Source organism: Mixophyes fleayi, chromosome 5 (assembly GCF_038048845.1).
Source record: "Mixophyes fleayi isolate aMixFle1 chromosome 5, aMixFle1.hap1, whole genome shotgun sequence".
NCBI classification, from domain to species: domain Eukaryota; kingdom Metazoa; phylum Chordata; class Amphibia; order Anura; family Limnodynastidae; genus Mixophyes; species Mixophyes fleayi.
The window spans coordinates 105,428,302-105,440,086 of NC_134406.1; the positions used below are offsets into that span (position 1 = coordinate 105,428,302).

Sequence of the window (11,785 nt, forward strand, 5' to 3'; positions counted from 1 at the left end):
GTGAGACTGGAAACCATTGTCCTCAAACCTCTCTCTCATATGACAATTTATGGGATATAGTGAGAATTCCCATTATTAAAAATCTGCTCTATTTTAGAATAAGAACCCCCCAAACAAACCAATATAATACAACACTTCAGCATTTTTTAATTGTGTACACAGAATATATTGTGTATGCTGACTACAGGACCAGAAACCAATCAGTGGTTTCTGGTCCTAACAATGAACCTCACTGTTAGTGAAAGCTGGAGGGATTCCAGTGCACACTGCAGTGCAACATCTATGTGAACTTGCCCTGCTTCCATGTGCCTAGGGACCCCATTTGAAAACCATTGGGACCTCCATAACCATGATAGATATGTTGCTGAGCATTGAGTTTTAAGCTGGTTTGCTTGTTATACATCTATTTTTCTATGTGAGAGTGGTTATTGTCATATGACTTGCTATTTGGCAAAAAAACGGCATGCACTTTCATGCTTAAAAACTATTTTCTAATTTTTAGGAACATTTTTATTGAGATTATAATTTTCTTGTTTTATAGTGTATTTCCTCCTAAATACTTTTTAAGTATAGTGAACAGGGGTGATAGATGCTCCTTGTCCATTATACTATGGTTGGCATAATTGTCTCCTCTCGAGTCACAATTATTCATTACCTAGGTCCCTAAAGTCAAGACATCAATTCCTATGCTGGCTAACCCAGGATGTGGTTAAGGTAATTAGATGGATTTCTTAGTGAAGGGTACCCAAAATCAAATTAATCATCCAAGGTAATATATGGGCCCGTATCTCTGGCTGATATATGGGTATGTTTTCAGGTTTGCAATGGGGGCATGCATTGTGGCAAGCAGAACATTTTGTACTTGAAAAAAATAAAATTAATTATTTACTGTGCTACTACAAGTACTGTTCTATTGCCACCCATTCCTCAAAATACAATATCATTGTAGGGAATTGTACACAGCAAAACAAAGGGAGAAACATTTTTAAAATTATTGCAAGACCATTTAATTGGCCACTTAGTGGAAACTCCAGCTATAAAAAATGTTCTGTTGGATCTAATAATCTTAGACAATTTAGAGTGCATTACTAATTTGTTTTAAAAAAAAAACATTTTGTTTTAAGAAGGTTAATGTGGCCATTTTTAATAAAATACTATTACCAATTGAGTCCTGTGGGAAAAAGAGTACTAGGGAAAAAAACAATGTGGCTTACAGAAGGGACAGAATCTTTACTGATAAGCTACCAGAAATACAACAAGATTTGTGCACTGGCAGTTAAATTGGCTAACGGATAAAATTAAAAGCAGGTCATGAAAAAGAAAAATACCAAAGCAAATGACTGTATAGGTATATCAATAGTAAAAAGGCAGCCCCTGAACATGTTGTCCCACAATTTTGAGTAAGTTATTCAACATTTTATTTTCTCCTGTGCATACAAAGGAACTAGCTGGAGATTATGGTCCTGATTCATTATGGAAAGTAAAGCAAAAAATATTAGTAACTTAGAATCTTGGAAAAACCATGTTTTTTTTGGAGGGGGAGAAAAATTTAAAATGTGAGGACACATTTATAATTGGGGTAGAGCATGTCCTAGATTAATTTTTAATGCCAGTGTAAAAATAAAGTTTAAAAGTATTTACGTCATAGTTGAAAAAATCAACCAGTATTTTACTTATGTGCAAAATAATAAACTAATATGCACTCCTTGCATTGTAACAGGAGAAAACTTACTCATTTTTTTGCTTTACTTTCCTTAATGAAACAGGCCCTATATGTAGGATAATAATTCCACCGATACCATAGCAAACATACAGTACCACTGTGTCTTCTTTAAGTAGAAAACAAATATACATCATACTAGCTAGCTCTCCCGGAATGTCCGGGTAGGTCTCCCGGACTCTCATAAGAGTATGGCAGCCTCCCACATCAGGTTGGGTACGGCATATCGATGCCGAGTACCCAGACAACACTTATCCCGACATGAGGACTCCGAAGGGCTCCTTCCCGATGATCAGCGATGACGACTACTCTTCAAAGCGACTTCAACCAATTGCGATCAAGTAAGAAGCCTGCTCCACTTCATGACATCATTCACCATGGCAACGGTATTAATGCTGTTATTAAATGTAAGTATGCTCCCATGTATAATGTATTTTACAAAGCCTTCTACATTGTACATAAGTGCATACTTACATTACCCCCTTAACAACAGCAATAATACCGTCGCCATGGTGAATGACATCATGAAGTGGAGCAGGCTTTTTACTTGATTGTGATTGGTTGAAGTCGCTTTGAAGAGTAGTCGTCATTGCTGATTGTCTGGAAAGAGCCCTTCGGAGTCTTCATGTCGGGGTGAGTGTCGTCGGGGTAGTCAGCATCGTTATGTTGACTACCACAGCTCACATCTGCCCACTTCACTAGGAAGATCCAAAATGTGAGAATTGCAGCATTTTGGATCTAATTAGCTGTAAAATTACACATTTGCGTCATTACGTTCCTGGGTTGAGGCCAAAATTGTGCGATTTACATAGCCCCGCCCCGAAACATCCACCTCCCTCAGGTAGCTCCCAGACGCCGACTTCAGGCAAGTCAGCAAGTATGATGTACATAACACAAAATAAATGTGAATAAAGCACCTGGATCAGATAGTGCTCAAAGGCACTATCTGTAACTGATCAGGCAACACGCATTCTCCTCATTATAAAGCATATTGCATATATTATTATATATTTATCTTTGTTTTACTATCTAGCTAATAAAATGACAGTGACAATTCTATCATTATACTTTTCATCAGAGTAAATGCTGCTTCTCTGGAGTTTCCTTAATACCTATAGGGCTGTTTACATAAACATGTGAAGTCTATTCCACTCTTCTGCATTCTAGAAGCTTCCCATTATTCAATTCAAAATCAGCCACTTGCTAAATAGTATGGAATTAAGCAACACTGACAGGTCTGCAGAATGCAGACCATTTTCTTTAAATTGCATCACTGTGAAGGTCCTATACATTATGGCATAAAACACACAGGGAATTTTGGTTTGAAAGGAGTATTGAAATTGTTGATACTTAGGGGCTTATGTTAAGTTGAAAGCAAATTGCGTTCTTGGTGTATAATTCACTATTTTACATCTGAGCATGCGCATAAACCACTAATTTCTGAATTACTGCTTTATGCACTTTTCCAGAAGTTTTAAAAGTGCATTATACACCAAGAACGCAATTTGTGTTCATCTTAACATAAGCCCCTAACTGTCAACAACTTTGAATACTTCTTTTATACCAAAATTGCATCTGTGTTTTATGCCATAATGTATAGAACCTTCACAGTGATGCAATTTAAAGTCCTTTAGTCTGCATATATTTTTGTTTGAATCAGATAGATATATAATCTGTATAACAATCGACAAAAGACAAATACAACTAAGATAATAATTGGGTTAAAGTATATCTTAGCAGAGCAGGACCTAAATTCTATAAGCTAAACAGTAAGAGATAACAGGACAAAGAACAGGTAAGTATTAATAAATCTTATGCTGATTATTGCTTGTTCATGTCATTCCAAAAAGATAAGGGTTTTTACAGGAGGGGGGGGGGGGGGATTTGGGCAAGCTAGCATCTACAATGTTATAGGCATGCTCCAGGGGTTGTGGACATGCTCCTTGTGATGTGGGCACGTCCCTAATGTAACACAGCCCTTTCAGAGGAGGTGCGGGAAGTGTGGTTGGTTACCAAATGTTGGGAGGTATGCCTTAGCATGAACGGAATTGCATAACTTAAGAAAGCAAACTAATATGTACAAATAATAAGAAGGACCGTTATTTGAAGAGACACACTCAAATCAGTTAGTTTAATTTTTTCTCTCTCTTAAAATAATCATCCAGTAACATAAAATCCTTTTTCATGTGGGGTGTGATCGCCTCTGTTACATATGTTGTTTAAACCATACTTGCCAACTTTCTAAAGTTGGCTTCCGGGAGCCTGCCGGGGAAGGTGGGCGTGATGGGGGCAGGGCTCCAAAATTACGCAAATTTTGGACCCGCCCCGTGATGTAATGACGCAAATACGTCATTTTACAGCAGGGGGCGGGGCCAAACACTGTGATTCCCGGTGAATCACGGCGCTTTGGACCTAATTCTGCCCACTTCCTAGTGAAGTGGGCAGATGCGAGAGATTGCCATACTCTCCCGGGAGGCTGTGAGACTCACGCTAAATGCGGGAGTCTCCCGGACATTTCAGGAGAGTTGGCAAGTATGGTATAAGCCATGTGGAACAGTAGGGATTTTTGCAAAAAGACTTGGAAAAATGATGAACTGTAGGCTACATATGTAACATGATCCTATGCAGAAAAAACCACTAACAAATAAAACAACAAAAAACACTTATGCTTTAATACTACAACTTAGTTTTTACTACTTTTTTTTGCCACTGAAGCTTTTCTCATGCCTGTTCTCAGCCTATTTCAGTCCTTTTTGGGCTGGTCACATTCCAACATCAGTATCAGTAATTTGTTTATGCAATACCCACAAAATTATACGTTGTTTTTTTTAAAGAAAATATCTTAATATTTATTATAACTCCTGACAAGATCAAGAAAATCTACCCAAAATTGCCAAAAAAGTGTTTTTTTTTTTATTGAAATTACAAGAAAGTGTTTCTTGCATTGGCAGAAATCTATCATTCTAAAACTGCAAAAATCATTACTCTACAGATAGGTTTTCATAATAAAGTATCACTGCCTTGAATGAAATGCAAAAAATGTGTCTGAATAATGTGACTAGACAACCTACAGTATCGAAGGAGAGTACCCCTGGGTTTATTAAAGCCAGTATGGGTGAGAGCTGTTTTTGTCTTGTGATCACCACAAAATAACTATTAAGGGTGCACACATGAAGTCTCCCCATAGTTTCTTGGAGCCAGGATGTTGAAGCCTGAGCATTACAATACTCTCCCCATCCCTGGGCTGCTTACTGTTTACTTGGTGTAGGGTGTAATTGGATGGTAATCATATGTGTCCACAAACCAATAACTACTAAGGGGTCGCTTCTATTGAAATAAGGAACTCACCTCTTTCGAATGACAGCAACAATGGGCCTGATTCATTAAGGAAAGTTACGCAAAAAAAATTGTATGTTTTCTGGACAAAACCATGTTGCAATGCAAGGGGTGCAAACTAGTTTATTATTTTGCACATAAGGAAAATACTGGCTTTTTTTTCATGTAACACAGAAATACTTGATAGCTTATTTGTACACTGAAATTTAAAGTTGATCTAGAAAAAAAGGCAGTATTTTCCTTATGTGCCAAATAATGAACTGATATACACCCCTTGCATTGTAACATGGTTTTGTCCAGGAGAAAACTTAAGTAAAAAAAAATGAGTACTTTCCTTAATTAATCAGGCCGAATGAGTTTATTGAACGCAGGACGGCAGAAATCTGGAATTTTGTAATAGTGCTTTTCTCTGGACTTCTTAAATCTTTCTGTAGTGTAGGCTTTTATTGTCTGGTGATCACACATGATCACCAGATAAAAAATTCTAAGCAGTCACACTCTTTGAAAAAAGAGACTCTCCTCTTTCAAACAATGGTGCTCCTGATTCTCAAGTGCAAGGATTGGGGATATCTATACATACCCAATCCCCACCCATTCCCTGGCTCTTTAGATTTTTTTCTATAGAGTATTTGCAGAGTACTGACATCATTACGCATTGACGCAACTACATAATTATTAACCGACATTTTTCCTGGTCCCACAGACAAGACATACTCACTATTTCATCAGTACATGAACGTTGAGCATTATTTTTTTACCTTTGAACCCCATGGGGCATATTCAATTTTTGGCATTACTGGCCAAAGTAACGTGGCGCACGCACTATTACCGGCATTATGGTAATAGTGCGCATAAATACTGCTATTACAGTACCTTTCACAATGGATTTCAGCTTGCGGCTCAGGGAGCTGCGAGCTGAAATCCGGCTTAGTATTACCGTAATAACGGTAATACTTTTTACGCCGCGCAAAACGGGAACAATTGAGTGTTAAGGACTAGTGGGTTAAACCATAAATATTTACTAAAAGCTAATAGTATCCACAAACTCATCATTTCCTGAGTGAAAACAAATATGAGTTGAAAACATGTTATTGGAAAACAAAGGCTAGCTAGAAATGAGCAATGTTTCTTAATTGCTGACCTCTAGTCTAAATTTGACAAACAATTTTAAAATCATGCAACATTAAATTAAAAAAAATCTATTGACATTATTTATACAATACAACAATGTGTTTTGGGTAAAGTCCCTCAAACACAGTATTAATTACAGTTGTCGTGTTTATTAAAGCATGTGTGTCAGCTTTTGAATTAGGCTTTGTCTCCAACAATTTTGTGCAATGGACTTTATATTTACACATTAACTTTGTTCTTTTTTATTTTAGGTTGCTTTCCATGAATGTTTGAGGCACAAGTGGAATTCATCAAAAAGTAAAAAGAATGGTACACATCAACATTTTCAAACACGTGCAAAATACTATGCATTTTACTCTACTTCTGTGAAAGTAACTTCCTCATTTTTTAGCACTTGAACATGTGTTTGAAAACTCATAACTTAAATAGAACATAACAGAACTCATCTGAAACACATATCAAATGCATGTGAAAACATATGCTTGCATATGTGCCCCCCAGATCAATTAACGTACACTTCATTTAATATGCATGAATATGCAAGTGTGGTTTTCGACCATAAATTTGTTAACTGGAAGAAATATCCAATAAAAGCATTGCTATACTTTTGTTATTGACACTTACGCATATTAAATGTGGTGTTGGTCCAGTTTTTGTATATTTCTATAAACAACATTCCCTGGTTCATCAGAAAGGCTGTTTAGGCAATGTATTGGTAATATATTGGCCAGTTTTGATATCGCAGTGTGTCATGATGAACATAACAAGATTTTATACATAAAAGATGATTACTGGTTGCAACAACTAACTTTTTCAATTTTATAATGGAACCATACACCAATTCCACAATTGGTAAAACAGGACATAAGTTTAGGAATATCATACTCAAGTAAACAGATGTCATTTGACTACTTTTTCAGTTGCGCAACTACTACAACTCAATCTTTCGCTCTCACAGTTTTTCTAAGCTTTACTCCTTGATAAAGGGTCATTTTGATGTATGTATAATTTCTCTTATTGTTAAATGCATAAGTAAGTTGGTGTTTAGCTAATTTTTTGATGTAACATACTTTGTAATTAACATAGCCATAATACAAAACAAAGGCAAAAAAAGAAAAAAACAACAACCCTCAAACTACTGTCTACTTTTATTGTGTTTGTCTGAAATACTAGCTTACAATCCTTTCAGAACCATGGACAGAGTAAAGGGCCATTGGAGTAGAGTCACTAGACTAAGGATAATCTAATGTTATTTGTGTGCACTACACAGCCAACATGATGTAATAGAGGTCTTTCAGCACAAAAACACAAAATTGTATCAGGAATTGGCATTCCAGTGACCTGCATAACACCTAAATAATGTGCAGTACTAAATAAATGTCCAGAGTAAAATATTTGGTCAGCCAAACATGAAATTCACCTACTTTAAATCTTGCATCACCTAGAGATCTACAAACCACTAAATTCTGTAGAGGAAATCTGTAATTGTCTTTAGCACTGATCCACATTAAATAGATTGTTTGATAAGCGTCTTTATCTTTTCTTTTTGAATTCTAAAAAAAATCATGAATTAAGTTTTCAAGTGTCAACATACAAAGGGGTCTATTTATGACCCTTCGTTTTTTTCACTTGTTACTTTTCAATCCTTATCTCCTTGATAAGGATTGAAAAGTAACGGCTATGTATTAAAAAACTTCTCAGGGACAGCAGTGCCGATAACCTGCTGTCCCTGAGAAGTGACTCACCTGATCATCGCAGTCTTTTCTCAAGTTTAAAGGCTGCGGTGATATTCTCTTTTTTTTTTTCCTTTTTTGCTAGTGCGCATGCACCGACTGAAAAGTTGGTGCATGCGCACTAGCATCCTGGACAGCAAACTGTAGGATGAGTGACAGGGAGGGATCACATGATCCCTCCACACATGGGCTGTCCAGCTCTGCTCTTCAGATCAGAGCTGGACAGCGCGAAAGTTTTCAGATATGTTAATGTACACCAGCTTCAGATGGCGTACATTAACATGTAAAAAAAGAGAATATTTTCTCTAGTTAGCTTTTAATACATAGCGGTTCTGAGCACTTCCCATACACTGTTATGGGGAGTGTTCAGAAAACCGATAGGAAATGCAAAGCAGCAGATATCTGAGATATCTGCTGCAATGCTTCAATGATACATAGTAATTTCACGGTAAACACCCGAAAACTGTTGTTTTCGGGTGTTTAACACAGGAAAAATCCTTGATAAATAGACCCCAGAGTGAGTTCAAAAGTAATGTATGTGACTTTGTAGGTGTGTTGCATACTAGTATCACATTCTGTTTTAAGAACTCTGCTGAACATGTTCACAGTTTAATCCACAAGTGCCTGTGCCCCCATACTAAGTGAAATCATTAGTGGTGAAAAGTGTCTATAATTTATTAATTATAATTGGAGTCTTATCAGTTTACTATATTAACCAACTTGACACAAATAAGAATGATGTTCACAGCTGAGTCATTTATTAACAAAGTGTAAAATGTGCAAAGAAAGCATAGCAACCAATCATATATTTGCTTACATTATCTAATTTGCACTAAATCAACAAAATGTTATTAATGAACAGTTGCTACCTTTACTTGTCATGTATTTTTGCACCTTTGCAGTATGTTAATAAATAAGCCACAGTAATTTATTTATTCACACTGTTCATTTTACATTATTTTAACAGTATTGTTTTTAAAGAACAGTCTGATAAACACATTGTAAACAATTCAGTTATCTGATAATGCACATTCATCTTCATTTACTTGTGCAAAATACATGCTGATATGTACAGTAAAGGATTTATTGTGTATGTCACATGATGTCTGTGTTATCCTCACGATATCCTATCGATTCTCATTATTGTGTGATTGCTACATTCAGCATTGCACTGGAGTAAAAGAACATGAAACATCAGTCTACCTATGATCAACATGTTGTATGCATATTACTAACTATATATATAAGATACATAGCAAATTCTAAATGACATTTTCTTATGTTTAACATTATGTAGCCTTTCATCTATAATAAAACATTAACCCGTTGACTACTATACCGAGAAAACATATCGGAAAGGAGATATGAACAAAACCCATGAAACGTGATGACCAATTGACGTCATTCCCATATGATGGCTATTATAGTAACAGTGCCACAAATCACAACACACCTCTTTTCAATTACTAACCAGTATTAATAATGAAGGTCCCAATTCTGCCAATACACGTGGGTCTTCCAGTGGGTGTGATCTATTTGAAATCTGTAAAAAAGAAACGTCTCCTTTCTGCTGGATTTCCACCTTTCTTATATCTGTATCGGCTTATGAGAAAGAGAAACTTTCAGAGGTCATCCTTACGATCACAAGAAGCGATCTTTATCAAACTGACACGAGTTGATAGGAAATACTGTTTTCTTCCACGTACCCTTAAAACATAATCCTCTTAAGCTTTAGCTAGATCTGTCATCTTATCAGTGAAAGTGTATGTTGCCCAGGAGCTCACTGCCATTATCTCTTCTTCTGAAATGGTCAGCAATGTCATATCACCGAGAGAATCAACATCATCTCCAGGTTAATCGGGAAAGCTGGTCTGATCGCTGCAATCCTGGCGGTGCTTGTAATAGCCCATGATTTATGGTGTCCTTCCTGGGATGAAACTGTAGCTCCCTGTTCCTTTGTCACCTCCCCTAGGTTCAGATGTTTGGCTTTCTGGATGACTGAAAAAGCCAGTGACCCGAGATGTAAAGTCCAGTAACTCACTAAAGGAGCAGAAGGTTCAGTCTGACACTGTCAGACAAGCTGTTAAGATCTAGGCTGCCAACTCACTACATCCTGCAGGAAAAATCATTTAGCAGGGATTTTCCTTGTATAACAAATCTACCTAGTATATCTGCTAGAAGATCCACTAGGAATGGAAAAAAGTGTCTTGAATACAGTCCTTTAAGAAATCCGACAGAATGAATTACAATTCAAAAATGCTCGCAATGAAAGTGTTTTGCATTTCATTTAAATGCATGAGCACAACTGAATCTATGCAGGGAACAGCACATAAGATCTATCTGTCTCTATTGAACTCTTATGAATCTGGAGCCCTGGCTGGGAGAGAATCAGGAGGAGGGAGATGGGAGGTGCTGGAAAGGGATTCTCTCTGCCTATGCATACAATAAGTCAAAAGACATCTCTAAATAGGGATTTCAAAGCCTTTTTGAATCTCAAGTTGTATGATTTCACAGACCATAGAGATTAAAAAAACGGGGGCATAGAGGCCAGGAGGGGAAGCTGCTGATCCTTCTGCTGCAAACACAGATTCAGGTCAACAGTCTACCTGCATTCAGTCTTCCTGTTCTATTTTTCAATTCAGACAGTGTCATTTCTTGTCTGCTGCCTCATTGTAGAGCCCAGTCACAGACTACTACACATCACACACAAAACACTGCACTTTAGTAATATCTATTATTTCACTTTTCTCATTGACCTTACAGCCCCTATTCAATGTATTTTAAAAGTGAACACTGAAGTTATTATTATTATTATTATTATTATTATTATTATTATTATTATTATTATTGGTTGTAGTAGTAGTAGTAGTATAGTAGTGTTAGTCATAGTATTCTTTTTTTATTTCATATAATAAACACATTTTGTCAGCAATTTGTATTTAGATTAGTTGCTTTATATTAAAATATACTTTAATTTTTAAAAATAATTTTAATAAAAATTATTAAAAATATGTTTAGAATTTCTTACCATTCTGCATTACATGTAATGGTATGGACTAAAATATAACATTATTGGGATTGTATAAAAATGTTTTTTTTTTAATAATTAAAAATATTTTTAAAATACATATTTTAGGCATCGAACAAAGTAATTTTAAATTAGGTTGGATTACTATACGGTACTATTATGCAAGATATGGCATGGAACTAAATAAGTACTGTGGTCACAGTACAGACTTTTCATTTAATTGATTTGATTTTGGCATAATTTGCAGATACATCTTAATACAAAAATGAATTGAATTTCATCATCAAAGCAGAATACATATGTGTTATGTGGCACATACTGTAGCTTGTACATAATATATATATTACCCACAACCCCACAGAAAAAGAAACAGTTTTATGATACATATCGCATGTATGCATTTACTAACATTCCATATATATATATATACATAGCCAAATTTACCAGAACTCTTTACATTCAATAATTTGTAACGTGTAGCAGTTTTTATATACTAGCAAATTATTTGGTGACTAGCCCAAAAATTCTATTTAGAGAATAAGATTTGTTGCTTTGTGGCGTTGTCTTCATGTCGTGTTGTCGCAAGGTGTCCTTCCAGCAGTCAAACAATTGTTTACAATCAAAAAATGATATTTTCAATATTTGTCCTTCTGTCACTTTGTCGCATTGTCAATATGTGGTCTAATAGGTCACTTAACTATGTAAGATGTGGCAGCTTTATCTTGAGAGCTGTGGAATATATTCACCAACAAACACACATAAATATATATATATATATATATATATATATATATATATATATATATATGTGTAACTAGTTTATCAGCTGCTGCCAAA

The 11,785-nt window shown here is 35.8% G+C and overlaps 1 protein-coding gene across 1 annotated transcript in view; it reads right to left on the reverse strand.

The window, feature by feature from the left end:
- Positions 1 to 10,422, reverse strand: part of VWC2 (von Willebrand factor C domain containing 2) — a 398,261-nt gene extending 387,839 nt beyond the window's left edge. The window contains exon 1 of the mRNA XM_075211295.1: positions 9,392 to 10,422. The gene's annotated coding sequence lies outside the window, so the exon portion shown is untranslated. The remainder of the gene's footprint in view (positions 1 to 9,391) is intronic.
- Between the last annotated feature and the right edge of the window lie 1,363 nt (positions 10,423 to 11,785).